Source organism: Eptesicus fuscus, chromosome 8 (assembly GCF_027574615.1).
Source record: "Eptesicus fuscus isolate TK198812 chromosome 8, DD_ASM_mEF_20220401, whole genome shotgun sequence".
Lineage (NCBI taxonomy): Eukaryota > Metazoa > Chordata > Mammalia > Chiroptera > Vespertilionidae > Eptesicus > Eptesicus fuscus.
In genome coordinates this window covers 76368049-76383541 of record NC_072480.1, presented here as the reverse complement: position 1 = coordinate 76383541, position 15493 = coordinate 76368049, and the positions used below count along the sequence as shown (strand labels likewise).

At 43.8% G+C, this 15493-nt stretch overlaps 1 pseudogene; it reads left to right on the top strand.

Annotated features, from left to right (window-relative positions):
• The first annotated feature begins 14223 nt into the window (after nucleotides 1-14223).
• On the top strand, nucleotides 14224-14540 carry LOC114232391 (60S ribosomal protein L36a-like; annotated as a pseudogene).
• The last annotated feature ends 953 nt before the right edge of the window (nucleotides 14541-15493 follow it).

The window sequence follows — 15493 nt, the reverse complement described above, 5'->3', positions numbered from 1 at the left end:
ATGAATGTTGTGGAGGTGGAACAGGACTGGGGAGGGGTACAGAGAACTGATAGTGTGGGATCCCTTGTCACATCCCACGTGTTTCAGGGTTCCTGTTCAGGTCCGATTTCTGGAGAAGGCTGCAATCAAAATGAAGAGAAGCTAAAAAGAATCAATTTGGGTAAATGGGGGCCAGGCGGGAGCCCACCTCTAGTGGGAGGACTACTCCTGCTCTGGCCTTTGCCATCCCTTTTATTGGGGTTCTGAGATACACCCATATCCTTTAGGCAGGAAATTCCAATAATAGACAATCAGCAAAAATTTACATATGATTAACAGGTGAGAGTTGCTTTAACTACCAACGTCTCAACTAAACAATGAGTGAATGGCTCTGACCATTCAGAGCGATTAAGGTTGACCAGCCTTCCGGATTCCCTTTTCACATTTAACTTCCAATGTCTCAATGTTCGGTTTCCGGCATGATAGAAAGTCTGTAAAGCAGAAAGTCTAAATGTGAAATCTGGAAGTAGTAGATGGTACTTGAATAGACTAAAAACGAACAAGAAAAGTGAGAATATAGAAGTCACTTCTATACAATAAGAAGAACAGCATCCCATCCCCCTTTTAGAGGAAGTTATAAGAATGTGATAAAGAACAAAATTAGGACAATTACATCAAGGAGAGTATAAACATACAAAAGAGATAAAGAAACAAAGATATAGGGAAATATGTTTTTTATTTATTTATTTAAATGAGAAGGGTGAGAATAATTTTGGAGCATCTGAATCATCTATATTTATTTCTGGAACACGTAAATAATTTTCCCAATGGTCTTCTTAAAGCTAGAATTTATTTTACCCTTTTTTTCTTGAGGCATTGACTACATATACTATGTTCTCACTTTTTATCATTAGAATGAAGAAATATGCAAAAGCAAACATATTGTCGCAGCATCTCCGCTAGCATTTTACTGTAGAGCATATTGTGCCTCAGTGTCATAGAGGGTCTCACTAACTGCGGAAGAGAGAAACTGTCAAATAAAGGGTGTGTCACACTATAACTATGCAGTTCCTAATGACAGCTGCCTGTTGTACTAGTGGTAGGATTATGTAATGACAGAGATTTCTTTCCCATTTTCTGTGACAGGGTGGGCAAACTTTTCTATAAAAAGGTAGATAGTGGGAGAAACCAAGATGGCGATATAGGTAAGCACCTAAACTGCTGACTCGCACATCAATTTCAAAACTACAACTAAAAGACAGAACAGACATCATCCAGAACCACAGGAAGGCTGGCTGAGTGGAAATTCTACAACTAGAAGAAAAGAGAAAAGTTCACAGAGATTCAGAGGAGCTGCAAAGGGCTGAGGTACGGAGACACGTGTGCAGAGAGGAAGGGCGGCTGAGTGCCTGGCTGGCTTTCTCTGGCGGGAGGGAGAAGGAAGCTCCCGACTGCACTGAACCCCAGTTCTGACTGCACTGAACCCCAGTTCTGGGCAAGACCCTGTGGACCCAGGCTCATAGGGGAGAATCTGGACTGTCAGGTATAGAGAAAGGCACATGAGACTTGGGGGATCCGCGGAGGGCAGGGGTCTGGAGGCGCGCACGCAAGTGTGCATAGAGAGGACTTACTACTGAGTGTGCCACTGGCTTTCTCTAGCTGAAGGGAACCGGAAGCTCCCGACTGCACTGAACTACAGTTCTGGGTAAGAATCTTGGAATCCAGATTCATTGGGGGATAAACTGGACTGTCTGGCAGCAGGCGGAACTCGAGGGTGGCTTTCTCTCAGAGGTGCTTGCAGTGATTACTGAGGGACACTGCGACCCAGGAGCCTCATAGGGCAGTGCTTATGGGAAGCCAAGACTGTCTGCTCAGCCTTGAGACTCCGCCCCATCCAAGCTGAGCACAGAGGCTTTTGCAATTTTGCAAGTCTTGTCTCATAAGGCTGTCTCCAGCACAGAAGTTCTCCTGGCGTAGACACAGCTGATCCTCACAGCCAACTGGCCTGGAGATCAATTCCTCCCAGTGATACCAACAACAATCAAGACTTAACTACAACAAGGCTGTACACACAGTCCACAAAGGGGTGCACCAAGAGTGTCCACTTCAGGTAACTGGGGAGGCCGAGCCACTGGCCCATATAGGACACCTAGCACGCAAAGCTACCCTACCAACTCAGGGAAGCAGTGAAAATGCAGAGACAAAGAAACAGATCACAAACAAAAGAAATGGAGGAAAACAAATGACTGGAGATAGAGTTCAAAACCACAGTTATAAGGTTTTTCAAGAATTTCCTAGAAAAGGCCGATAAATTTAGCAAGACCCTCGAGGATATGAGAGAGACCCTCGAGGATATGGAAAAGGACCAACTAGAAATTAAACATACACTGACTGAAATAAAAAATATTATACAGAGACCCAACAGCAGACTAGAGTAATGCAAGAATCAAGTCAAAGATTTGAAATACAAAGAAACAAAAAACACTCAACTGGAAAATAAAAAAGAAAAAAGAATCCAAAAAGTTGAAGATAGTGTAAGAAGCCTCTGGGACAACTTCAAGCGTACCAACATCAGAATTATGGGGGTGCCAGAAGAAGAGAGAGAGCAAGATACTGAAAACCTATTTGAAGAAATAATAACAGAAAACTTCCCCCACCTGGTGAAAGAAATATACTTACAAGTCCAGGAAGCGCACAGAACCCCAAACAAAAGGAATCCAAAGAGGACCATACCAAGACACATCATAATTAAAATGCCAAGAGCAAAAGACAAAGAGAGAATATTAAAAACAGCAAGAGAAAAACAGTTAATTACCTACAAGGGAGCACCCATACGACTGTCAGCTGATTTCTCAACAGAAACGATGCAGGCCAGAAGGGAATGGCAAGAAATACTCGAAGTGATGAATAGCAAGAACCTACAACCAAGATTATTCTACCCAGCAAAGTTATCATTCAGAATAGAAGGTCAGATAAAGAGCTTCACAGATAAGAAAAAGCTAAAGGAGTTCATCACCACCAAACCAGTATTATATGAAATGCTGAAAGGTATTCTTTAAGAAGAGGAAGAAGAAGAAAAAGGTAAAGATAAAAATTATGAACAACAAATACATGTCTATCAACAAGTGAATCTAAAAATCAAGTGAATTAAAAATCTGATGAACAGAATAAACTAGTGAATATAATAGAATCAGGGGCATAGAAAGGAGTGGACTGGTAATTCTCAGGGGGAAAGGGGTGTCGGGGGTGTGGGAAGAGACTGGACAAAAATTGTACACCTATGGATGAGGACAGTGGGGGGGAGGTAAGGGCAGAGGGTGGGGTGGGAACCCGGTGCAGGGGAGCTATGGGGGGAAAAAGGAGAAATAATTGTAATAATCTGAACAATAAAGATTTATTAAATTTTTTAAAAAGGTACATAGTAAGATAAGTGGGTAAAAATGTTGTGGTACATTACACCATGGAATACGATGCAGCAGTAAAAAAAAAAAAAAAAAAAAAAAAAAAAGATCTCTTTCCCTTTGAGACAGCATGAAGGGACCTGGAGATTATTATGCTAAGCAAAATAAGCCAGAGAAAGACAAGTATCACATGATCTCACTCATATGTAGAATCTAATGAACAAAATAAACTGAGGAACAATATAGTTCCAGAGACATAGAAACATTGAACAGACTGTAGAATCTCAGAGGGAAGACGGGGGCAGGTGGGTGAGTGGGAAGAGATCAACCAAAAACTTGTATGCATATATGCATAACCATGGACACAGACAGTAGGGTGGTGAAGGCCTAGGGTGGGGTGGGGCGCGGGCTAGGAGGGGTCAATGGGCGGGGGGTGGAAAGGGGACATATATAATACTTCCAACAATAAAGATTTAATTTTTTTTTTTTTAAAAAAAAGAACAAGAAGCCTGTTAAAAAGAAAGGTACATAGTAAATACTTTAGTTTTGAGATCCATATAATCCCTGTTGCAATAACTGAACACTGCCATTGCAGAACCAGAGCAGTCATAGATGATGCATAAGTGAGTGAGCATGGCTGTTTCCCAATAGAAGCTTATAAACACTGAAATCTGAATTTATATAACTTTCATGTACAATGAACTGTCATTCATCTTATTCTTTTTAATCTAAAAATGTAAAAACCATTGTTAACTTGAGGGGTGTGCAAAAACAGGTTTGGGTCATAAGTGGCCCATGAACTGTAGTAACTTGTCTCTATACTAAGAAGAGATTTCTTTTTATTTTATTCACTTGTCAGCATTTTCTCAGTGTTTTTTTCCTAAAGTTTTATTAAATAAATTTGGAGGTCAATATTCCAGATCCTTTTTATTTTCTGAGGCTCTTTCTACCACTTGTAAGAGAGAGATGTTATTTTTAGTAACCCAGAATATACAGCTTTTTTTACAGTAGCAGAATGAATTCTTTTTCAAAAACACCAGTCAGGTTTAAATTTAGAGTTATGTCTTTTTAAGTAAAAACTAGATTTTCATCTTCTGAGGAAAATTTTGAGAAAATGCCAAACATAATTCTTGGCTCACAGCAGGTACTTAGAATTTGAATTGATATTTATATGATGATCTTTCTGGATCATCCCATTTTTTCAGATATGAAATACTATACTAAACTTCACAAATTCAGACTAATCAAATGAGTCAGTCAAATTGATAATACAATATGACGTTTATCTGATAATAAAGTTGGTTTAATTATCTTCAGAAAACGAATCAACTTAACATGGTTTAATGTAAATGAGTATGTCTAAATTGATTAAGGATACTTAAACATAATTAAGTTCTTCATAGGCATAAATTATTTTCTTTAAAAATCATTCTTATATTATTTACTTAAGCTAGCCAAAAAGAAAGCTTGGCAATGCAAAATAAAAGTGAGGTTTAGCAGAGTATACTCAAATGCTCTCAAATACCAGTATGAATGAATGAACATGCTTTTCTGAGGTTTAAAGTGTCTCTAGGTATATGTTGACACGTGTTTTTCAGATTTAATAACTTTGGGAATATGACAAGATGTCTTTGGTTTATAAATAATGTGATGTTGTGAGAAAAAAATGATTTTCTAATTTTTTCAAAAAGAAATATTATTGTACCTTTCAGATTGCTAAAGGAAGAGTAAACACCAAACATGATCTCTGATCTGAAAGTTGTTGCTGAAGAGAGAGATAAAGGAAGACTAAAAGTCTAACAAAAAACAGGGTTAATATAATTACTTAGTTGGTTGACAGGGCTCAAGGTATAGCATTCATGTTCCCCATACAATTAAAAAATCAATTGAAATAGAAAACAATGGAATTAGGTTTTAGAGGAGACCAAATTATCAGCTCTACAAAGGGTAAGCTGATAAAGGAGATTGTGACTTACACTTGTAGCCAATCACCTTTCTAACACTGAACCTCATCATTAGAAAGCTTTCTGAGCTAGTCACTGGTCATCTCCCATTGAGGCAGGCCTTTGTACACATTCAACATAGAAGACCATGCAGAGCATTACACCGAAGAATGTCCTTCCAGGTGAAAGGGATTCAAAGATAAAAGGAAAGAAGATAATGGGTGAGATAAGGAGTAGGTACTCATAGATTTTAGTTTATTTGTTCTGCAGTTGGAAAATGTTCAGGTTACAGGTTCAACACCCGGTAGGGATGAGTACGGGCATACAGGAGGCAACTGATCTCTCTCTCTCTCTCTTTCTCAAGTCAATAATAATAATAAATAAATAAAAACAGCCCTAACTGGTTTGGCTCAGTGGATGGAGCGTCGGCCTGCAGACTGAAGGGTCCCAGGTTCGATTCCTGTCAAGGGCATGTACCTTGGTTGCGGGCACATCCCCTGTAGGGGGTGTGCAGGAGGCATCGGATCGATGTTTCTCTCTCATTGATGTTTCTAGCTCTCTATCCCTCTCCCTCTCTGTAAAAAATCAATAAAATATATATTTTTTAAAAGACATATTCTCAGGTGAAGATTTTAAAAGTGTTTAAAAAACAGTAATATATGCTATTTATACACTTCTATATTATTTGGATTTTCTAAAAACAAAGTAGAAAGTTGAAGTTTCATTCTCTTCTAATTTACCTTCTTCCTTCTTCTTCCTGCCTTCCTTCTTCCTTCCTCCCTCTCTTCCTTTCTTATACAAAATCGATAACACCATACATGTTGTTCTGCAGCATGCTTTTTTTCACACAGCATAATACATCTTTTCAGGTCAATACATAACATCTCCAGGGGTCGTTTTGAGTTGAATTCTGACACTCTGCCACATCATAATTTGTCATCTAAATTGATCCAGCTCAGCAACCTTAACATGTTCGCTCAGCGACCTTAGCAACATGCCCCAAATGACCCGGCGGGGTTTAGAGCACTGGCCTCCTGCCTCAAGCCAATGTTCTTTCTACTCTACTAATTGTTTACGTGCCCCTCTGTGAGAATTACTGTACTAGATCCTTTCCTGTAATGAATTTTATAAGGGGGTGTCCATGAATGTTGTGGGTTCCTTCCTGGGTTAATATTTTATATGATGATGGAGGAAAAAATCTGGAGGCTTTACACAGTAATGACAACTTTGCCAACTTCTCTGTAGGCCGCAGGATTTGGCCAGATCTCGTATGATGGTTAATAAAGGAGAGAAGCCATTTCCTAGCTATTAAGAGATTACAATGTGTGCTTCCTATTTTCCAAACACCAAAAAGGAAAATGGACTCTGTGGACCCAAGTGCAGTAAGTGAATAAAGCAAAAGTAATCACTGCTCTGGCCAAGTCCTCACAGGAACTGTGCACAAGGCCCTTGCTCACAGCAAATTCATATGCTGTTCTGAGGAAATCTTAATTCCATTATTAACCCATGGTAAGACAGTAAATCAATTCACAACATCAATGGGATACATTCTTCACGGCTCTGGCAAGATTTAGAGTTTAATCTTGAATGTACTTCCTAAGCTTGCCTCTCAACTTCTGGTGGGGCAGGTGAGTGTTTTGTGATTTGGATGCCACAAAGCCAGTTGGAGGGTTTGGGACATTACAGCCATGTGTCCCAGGCTTCATTGACATTCTGCTTGCGTGGGAGAAAACAGATGTTTTGGAAACATTAATTGTGTCTTCATACTGCATAGATATTTCTTACCCAGGTCCATCCAAGAAAACACTTTAAAATATCTGCTGTGCACCATGCTAAAACCTTCCGTCTTGCTGAATCACAAACAGCCCTTGGTCTTGCGCTACCTTCATGCTCTCTTTAATCAGTGGGCAGCATTCGGGGGCTCTACTCTGCCAGTAGAGACCCCCAGGAAAGTGATACAACCCTTGGCATTGAGTTGCTCGCATTAACTGGGGAGAAAAGCACACCAGCATGATGAGAGAACATTTACAGAACAATATAGGAATGACTGTAGAACAGCCCACCACTTTATTCTTTCCAAGGACTTCAGGGAAGGATAAATAAGAGGACACTGAGAATGCTGATAAATAGCCTGTATATTACCTGTCAGGATTTACAGTGAATACTGAAGAAGTATATTTAAGAAGTAGATAAAGTGATCACTAAGAACTTTTAAAACTACAAGCAGTCGCATTCACATATATTTTCCTCTCTGCATGAGCTTGTCATTAGAATAAGAAGTATTCCCAAAAGTTTGAAAAACTGAATAGTTTTTGCCATATGAGAGCCTGTGTCTGTGAAATTATGCAGAGACCCTCTAAGAAATGTGCTAGTTGACAACTTGTATTTTTCAATCCGGTTAGCAGGTTGAAAAAAACCTTTTTCTTTTCTTCAAAATCTGGTCTTTCAGCCATTGATAAGGATTTTAATAAGGATTTCTAAGAAATAAGCTAGAGTCCAGTAAATTAGCAACATCACACACTTGACAAAAATGAAACCAAAAGGACATGAAAATGTTTTAAAAATTATAAAAAGCCCAAATAATGAAAACCATTGCGTTTAACACCCTGGCAAAAACAGGTTGGAAATTCCTCACAAACCATCTTCCCACAAGTGAGCGGTCATTAGTGATCTGCTTCCCCCTGAGTGAGTGGTCATTAGTGATCTGCTGACCCAGGAGTGAGCGGTCATTAGTGATCTGCTTCCCCAGGAGTGAGCGGTCATTAATGATCTGCTTCCCCAGGAGTGAGCGGTCATTAGTGATCTGCTTCCCCAGGAGTGAGCGGTCATTAGTGATCTGCTTCCCCAGGAGTGAACGGTCATTAGTGATCTGCTGACCCAGGAGTGAGCGGTCATTAGTGATCTGCTTCCCCAGGAGTGAGCGGTCATTAGTGATCTGCTTCCCCAGGAGTGAGCGGTCATTAGTGATCTGCTTCCCCAGGAGTGAGCGGTCATTAGTGATCTGCTTCCCCAGGAGTGAACGGTCATTAGTGATCTGCTGACCCAGGAGTGAGCGGTCATTAGTGATCTGCTTCCCCCTGAGTGAGTGGTCATTACTGATATGCTTCCCCAGGAGTGAACGGTCATTAGTGATCTGCTGACCCAGGAGTGAGCAGTCATTAGTGATCTGCTGACCCAGGAGTGAGCGGTCATTAGTGATCTGCTTCCCCCTGAGTGAGTGGTCATTAGTGATCTGCTTCCCCAGGAGTGAACGGTCATTAGTGATCTGCTTCCCCAGGAGTGAGTGGTCATTAGTGATCTGCTGACCCAGGAGTGAGCGGTCATTAAACGATCTGCTTCAGGTCACCGTGATCGAGAGACCAGCCTTAACTGGAACCTTCCATTCTGATTCGATTGGATTGCTCAGTTAGAGCCTAGATTCTATTTGATTCACAATGGGAAGTAGTTTTTCATTAAAAAGCAAGGAGAATGAAGACTATAAAATGCATGTGAAATTCAGTACATTAATAGGAGATATCTGCTACTCCAAAACTTCATTCAATAATACATATACACATAAGTGTATATCACAAATATGTATATGTACACACACCTATGCATATACACACATTTGTATTACCTGGTCCTCCAAAGAACTGGCGAGTCATCATTCTTTAAAAAATACTTATGACACCTGGCTGTTGTGGCTTAGTGGTTGAGCATTGACCTATGAACCAAGAGGTCACAGTTCAATTCCAGGTTGCAAGCTTGATCTCCAGGAGCGGGTATGTAGGAGGCAGATGATCAATGATTCGTTCTTATCTATCTATCTCTCTCTCCCTTTCCTTTCCTCTCTTAAATCAATAAAAAATATACATTTTTAAAATGCTTGTAACAATTTCTATCATTAAATTTGAACTTGTTTAATAATAATTCTTACAGTCACCAACTCTACTATTTTTTGAGAATCAAGCACAATACAAGGCATTGTGGGAGAATCAGAAAGAAACAGTCTGACTGTCCAACAAACACAATCTAGATGGGCTACAGGGGGTGGCAATAGATTTATTTTCTAACTTTTAATTTATATATGTGTTTAAATAGATTTCACAAGGAAGTACATGACTAGTTGCCAAATATATGGTTCAGACATGTGGCAGTTAATTTAATGTGTCGACCTGACTGAGCTAAGGGATGCCCAGTTAGCTTGTAAAAACATTATTTCTGGGGGTGTCTCCCAGGGTGTTTTTGGAAGAGATCAATTAGCATTTGATTCAGTAGAATGAGTTAAGAGATCTGCCATCACCAGGGTGGGCGGGCATAATCCAATTTGATGAGGGCCCCAGTGGAGCAAAAAAGACAAAGAAAGGGTGAAGTCTATCTCTCTTCCTAAGCTGGCATATCCATGTTTTCCACCCTCACACATTAGAACTGCTGATTCTTTGGGCCTTCGAATGCCAGGGTTTTACATCAACAGCCCTCTGGTTCTCAGGCCTTCGAGACCTTAGACTGAATCTCACCCCCAGCTTTTCTTTTCTGGTCTCTATTTTGCAGATTGCATACTGTGGTACTTCCCGGCCTCCATAAACTGGCGAGGCAGTTCTTATAATAAATCCCTTATATATGTCCGATTGGTTCTGTTTCTCTAGAGAACCCTGACTAATACAAGCGGTAAGTCTAGCAGCTGAATTAATAAATGACCTCAAAAAATCTGAACTAATTATTTAAACTACCTATTTCATTCCAGGCACTTCAAGAAACAGCACGAACAAGGTCCTAGCACACCTGAAACATTCTAATGAACACAGAGGCAACGTGCAAACAAGCAGAGAGACAACGAACGAGGTGATTTCAGCACATTTTCATTTCTTGTTCACTGCTGTTATCCCAGAGCCCAAGGCAGAGCCGGTGCAGATGAGAGTCAGTGTCGCGCTCTCTCTCTCTCCTCTGTGTGTGTGTGTGCACGTGCATGTGTGTTTGTGCACAAATATATATAAAATGAATGACCCTCCTTATGAGTTACATCCTACTAATGCAATTTCTGTAAACATTGCCAATACTCTCTTTAAGAGATTGAGAGGGGCAAAGTATTTTTTAAATCACAATGATAAATAATTTTTGTAGGAAGAATTTGCATAAACAGAAAGGTAAGTTTCAGGTGAACTGTGGAGAAGTTATGAACAAATTTACATGAAAATTTTTAAAATCGTGAGGAAGTACCAGAAAGGGAATGTATACCAGCAATTGAAAGCCCAAAGGTACTTTGTAGGCAATGATTGATGCAGATACAATCTTGCAGAGTTTTTCTGAGAATGGCTTTTTTATATTTCACATGATGACACTATGCAGTACTCTTCTTGCTTTGTCTGACTTATTTCACTTAGCATACTGTCCTCAAGGTCCATCCATGTTGTCACAAATGGCAAGATGTTATTCTTTCTATGGCTGAATAATATATGCCATTGTATATATACACCACATCTTTATCCATTCATCCCATTCAACCCAATCCCACGGGTTGTTTATATCTCTCTGCTATCCTATATAATAAAAGCCTAATATGCTAAGTGTCCAGTCGTCTGTTCAACCAATCAAAGCATAATCTATATATATAAAAAGCCTGCGATCAGAAGGCCATAATGACCGGAATGACCGGTAGCTATGACGCCCACTGCGGCCAGCAATCTGGTCCAATGGAGGGCAGGGCAGCCGGCCACTGCCCCACAGCCCTTTCCTCCAGCCAGCCTCGCCCCATATGGGCCCCCACCACCCCAATCAGGCTACAGCCCCTCCCCCCAGCCAGCTCTGCCCCTGATCAGCCTCCCCACTTCGATCAGGGGAAGGACTGGCTGGCCAACCACCCATGGCCCCTCCCCCAGGTCACTGGCCCACTATCGGCCCCTCCCACCCCATTCAGGGGCTGGGCCAGCCAGCCCACTGCCCACAGCTCCTCTCCATGCCATCCCCACACCTGATCAGCCCCCACCACCCTGATTGGCCTGTGGCCCCTCCCCCAGCCAGCTCCACCCCCAATCAGCCCCCCACACACCAATTGGGGGTGGGGCTGGCCGGCTAATCTCCCACGACCCCTCCTCCAGCCCCATTTGGGGGCAGGGCTGGCTGGTCCACCGCCCACAGCCCTTCCCCATGGCCAACCCCGCCCCCAATTGGCCATCCCACCCCAATCAGGGGTGGGGCCCACTGGTCAATTGCCTGTGGCCCCTCCCCGCAGCCAGCCCAACCTTGATCAGGCTCCAATTGGGCCGGGCCAGCTGGCCAACTTCCCACTGTCTCCTCCTCCTGACAGGCCTGGCCCTAATCTGCTGATTGGGGCCGGGCTGGCCAGACCCCACCCATGCACGAATTCATGCACTGGGCCTCTAGTATGCTAATTATATGTTAAGGCCACTCAACTGCTCGCTATGACGTGCACTGACCAGCAGGGGGCAGACACTCCGACCTGTAGGTTAGCTTGAGTTAGTCAGGAGGGACACCCCTGGAGCCCTCCCATGGTCCCTCCCCAGCTGGCCAACCGCCCACGTCCCTCCCTGGCCCCAGTTGTGTACCAGTGGGGTCCCTCAGCCTAGCCTGTGCCCTCTCACAATTGGGACCCCTTGGGGGTCCCTCACTCAGGCCACCCCATGCCCCAAGGGAACCCCACCCTGATCAGGGACACCCTTCAGGGCAAACCAGCTGGCCCCCACCCCTGTACCAGGCCTCTATCCTATCTAATAAAAGAGTAATATGCAGATTGATCATCACTGCAACACACAGTATAGCTGCCCCCATGTGGTCGAAGATCCTGCCCCCATGTGGACACAAGATGGCCACCACAAGATGGCCAGCAGGAGAGGGCAGTTGGGAGGCACCCGGCCTGCAAGGGAGGGCACTTGAGAGGGACCAGGCCTGCAAGGGAGGGCAGTTGGAGGTGATCAACCCTGCAGGAGAGGGCAGTTAGGGGTGACCAGGCCAGCAGAGGAGGGAAGTTGGGGGCAAACAGGCTGGCAGCGGAGTGGTTAGAGGGTGATCAGGCTGGCAGGCAGAAGCGGTCAGGGGCAATCAGGAAGGCAGGCAGGCAGGCAAGCAGTTGTGGGAGCCAGCAGTCCTGGATTGTGAGAGGGATGTCTGACTGCCCGTTTAGGGATCCGACTGCCCACCAGGATCGGGCCTAAACGGGCAGTCAGACATCCCTCGAGGGGTCCCATATTGGAGAGGGTACAGGCTGGGTTGAGGAACAACCCCCCTCCGTGCACGAATTCCGTGCACCGGGCCTCTAGTTATGAATAAAGCTGCAATAAACATGGAAGTGCAGCTATTTCTTCAAATTCCTGTTTTTATTTCCTTTGCATATATACCCAGAAGTGTTATTGCTGGATCAAATGGCACTTTAATTTTTAATTTATGAGGAATCTCCATCCTGCTTTCCATAGTGGCTGCACTAATTTACATTCCTTACATTCCCACCAACAGTGCACTAGGGTTTCCTTTTCTCCACATCTTCTCCAATATGTATGTCTTGTCTTTTTCATGATGCTATCCCAGCAGGTGCCAGGGGACCAAGTACAGGTGGTTTGAGCTTTCAGAAATGTCTTCCAGGACAATAGTGCTTTCATGCTTAGCCCTCTGTCAGGACTGATTCCTTCTCCTCTTGTGATTCTTCTTTCTTATACTCTCCTTACTTGATTTTTAGTAAGAAAGATCCACTAACTAGCTTTATAGAATGAGGAATAGGTCCTCTTTTCTATTCTCTGGAAAACTTCAAGATTGAAATTATCTGGTAGTTAAAGTTTAATAGCCCTAGTATGTCAAACCATCTGGGCTTTTTTGTTTGCTTTATATGAGAGGGAAGATTTCAACTAAAGACTACAATTATATGGATATTGGAGTTGGTAAGCTATTTTTGTCTTAATTTTGTTAATTTATATTTTCAGAATGTATGCATTTTATTGAATAGTTTTCAAATTTACTTGGCGTTATTTTCCACTGCATTCTCATATCTTTGTAACCGTTGCCATGCCAGTGGTTCCGTGTTCTTTCTAAATGTCGATTTGTCTTTGTGGTTTCCTGGCTAATGAGAGCTGAGGGAACGCGGGTGGGTGCCAGTGGCGTCTGCTCCACTTATTCGCTTCTTCACAAACACCCTTCACTTGGCTGCTGGGGTAACTCGCTCTTCTGGTTCCCTTCCCACCTCAGCAGCATCTTCTTCTCAGTCTCCTTTGCTGATTTGTCCTCATCTCTGCTATCTCAGTTCTAGAACCTCTTCTCTTTTCTAATTATACTCACTCTCTTGTTAATCTCATCCAATCTCATGAACTCCCTCCCCCCCCCCCCCCCCAAGTACCACTGAATATTATTGCTCCCAAAGTCATATCTCCAACCCTAGACTCTCCTGTGGACACCATCAATGGCCTACTGATCATCTCATCTTAGAAATTTCAACTAACTATGTCTAAAAGCAACACATTTTCTTTACCTCCCTCAAATTTGTTCCTCTTCCAATGTTTCCCATCTTGGTATTGCCATGTACCCAGTCGGTTGCACCAAAAACCTGCGGATCGTTTTTATTTCTCTCTCACATGTCTCACTTACAGACCATCCCCAAACCATGTGGGCTTTTCCTTCAAATTATATGCATACCTTACCCTGGCCAGTGTTACTCAATAGTAAGAGAGTCCGCCCAAGCATCTAAGAGTCTCGCCAAGGGCACATACCTGGGTTGCAGATTCGATCCCTGGCCCCTACAAGTGTGTGAGGCAACCAGTCGATGTTCCTCTCTGACATCAATGTTTCTCTCTCTTTCCTCCTCTTCCCTCTCTCCCTTCCATTCTCTCTAAAAATCAGTGGAAAAAATATCTTCAGGTAAGTATTAATAACAACAACAAAAATTACATACAGCTTTCCCTGCCGGTAGCGCTCTCACAAACATGGTGAACATTCCTAAAACCCGCCGAACTTTCTGTAAGAAGTGTGGCAAGCATCAACCCCACCAAGTAACACAGTACAAGAAGGGCAAGGATTCTCTGTATGTGCAGGGAAAGTGGCATCAGGACAGGAAGCAGAGTGGCTATGGGGGGCAGACTAAGCCGATTTTCTGAAAAAAGGCTAAAACTACAAAGAAGATTGAGCTGAGGCTTGATTGCCCAACTTCAGGTCTTAGAGAATGCTGGCTATTATGAGATGCAAGCATTTTGAACTGGGAGGAGATAAGAAGAGAAACGGTCAAGTGATCCAGGTGTAAGCTACATATTTTGTTTTATTATCTATACTAGTGGCCCGGTGCACGAAATTCATGCACGAGTGGGGGGGGGGTGTCCCTCAGCCTGACCTGCACCCTCTCCAATCAGGGACCCCTCAAGGGATGTCCAACTGCCAGTTTAGGCAGGGATTGGGCCTAAACCGGCAGTCTGACATCCCTCTCACAATCCGGGACCGCTAGCTCCTAACCGCTCACCTGCCTGCCTGCCTGCCTGATTGCCCCTAACCACTTCTGCCTACCAGCCTGATCAACCCCTAACTGCTCCCCTGCCAGTCTGATTACTGCCCTCCCCTGCCGGCCCAATTGCCCCCAACTGCCCTCCCCTGCTAGCCCGATCATCCTCAACTGCCCTCCCCTGCCAGCTTAATCACCCTCAACTGCCCTCCCCTGTCGGCCCAGTCGCCCCCAACTGCCCTCCCCTGCCGGCCCAATTGCCCCCAACTGCCCTCCCCTGCCGGCCTCATGGCCCCCAACTGCCCTCCCGCCAGCCTGATCACCCCCAACTGCCCTCCCCTCCTGGCCTGATCACCCCTAACCATCTCTGCCTTGGCCCCGCCACCATGGCTTTGTCCGGAAGGACATCCAGAAGTTTCTCCTGGTCTAATTAACATATTACCCTTTTATTAGTATAACTAATAAAAGCCTAGGTGACCCTCACACACGATGTCATAACAATATGGCCGCCACAAGATGACCACCACAAGATGGCCACCACAAGACGGCTGTGCACACAGCAGAGGTGAGGCCCAAAGGCTGCTCCATGCAGTGAGGCCTGGGGGTCCCATGGCTCCGCGTGGCACAGAGGAGGCCAGTCCTGGTGGAGGAGGTGGATTGCAGCAGGGGAGGGCAGTTGGGGGCGATCAGGCCAGCAGGGGAGTGGTTAGGGGGTGATCAGGCTGGCAGGCAGAAGTGGTTAGGAGCCATCAGGCAGGCAG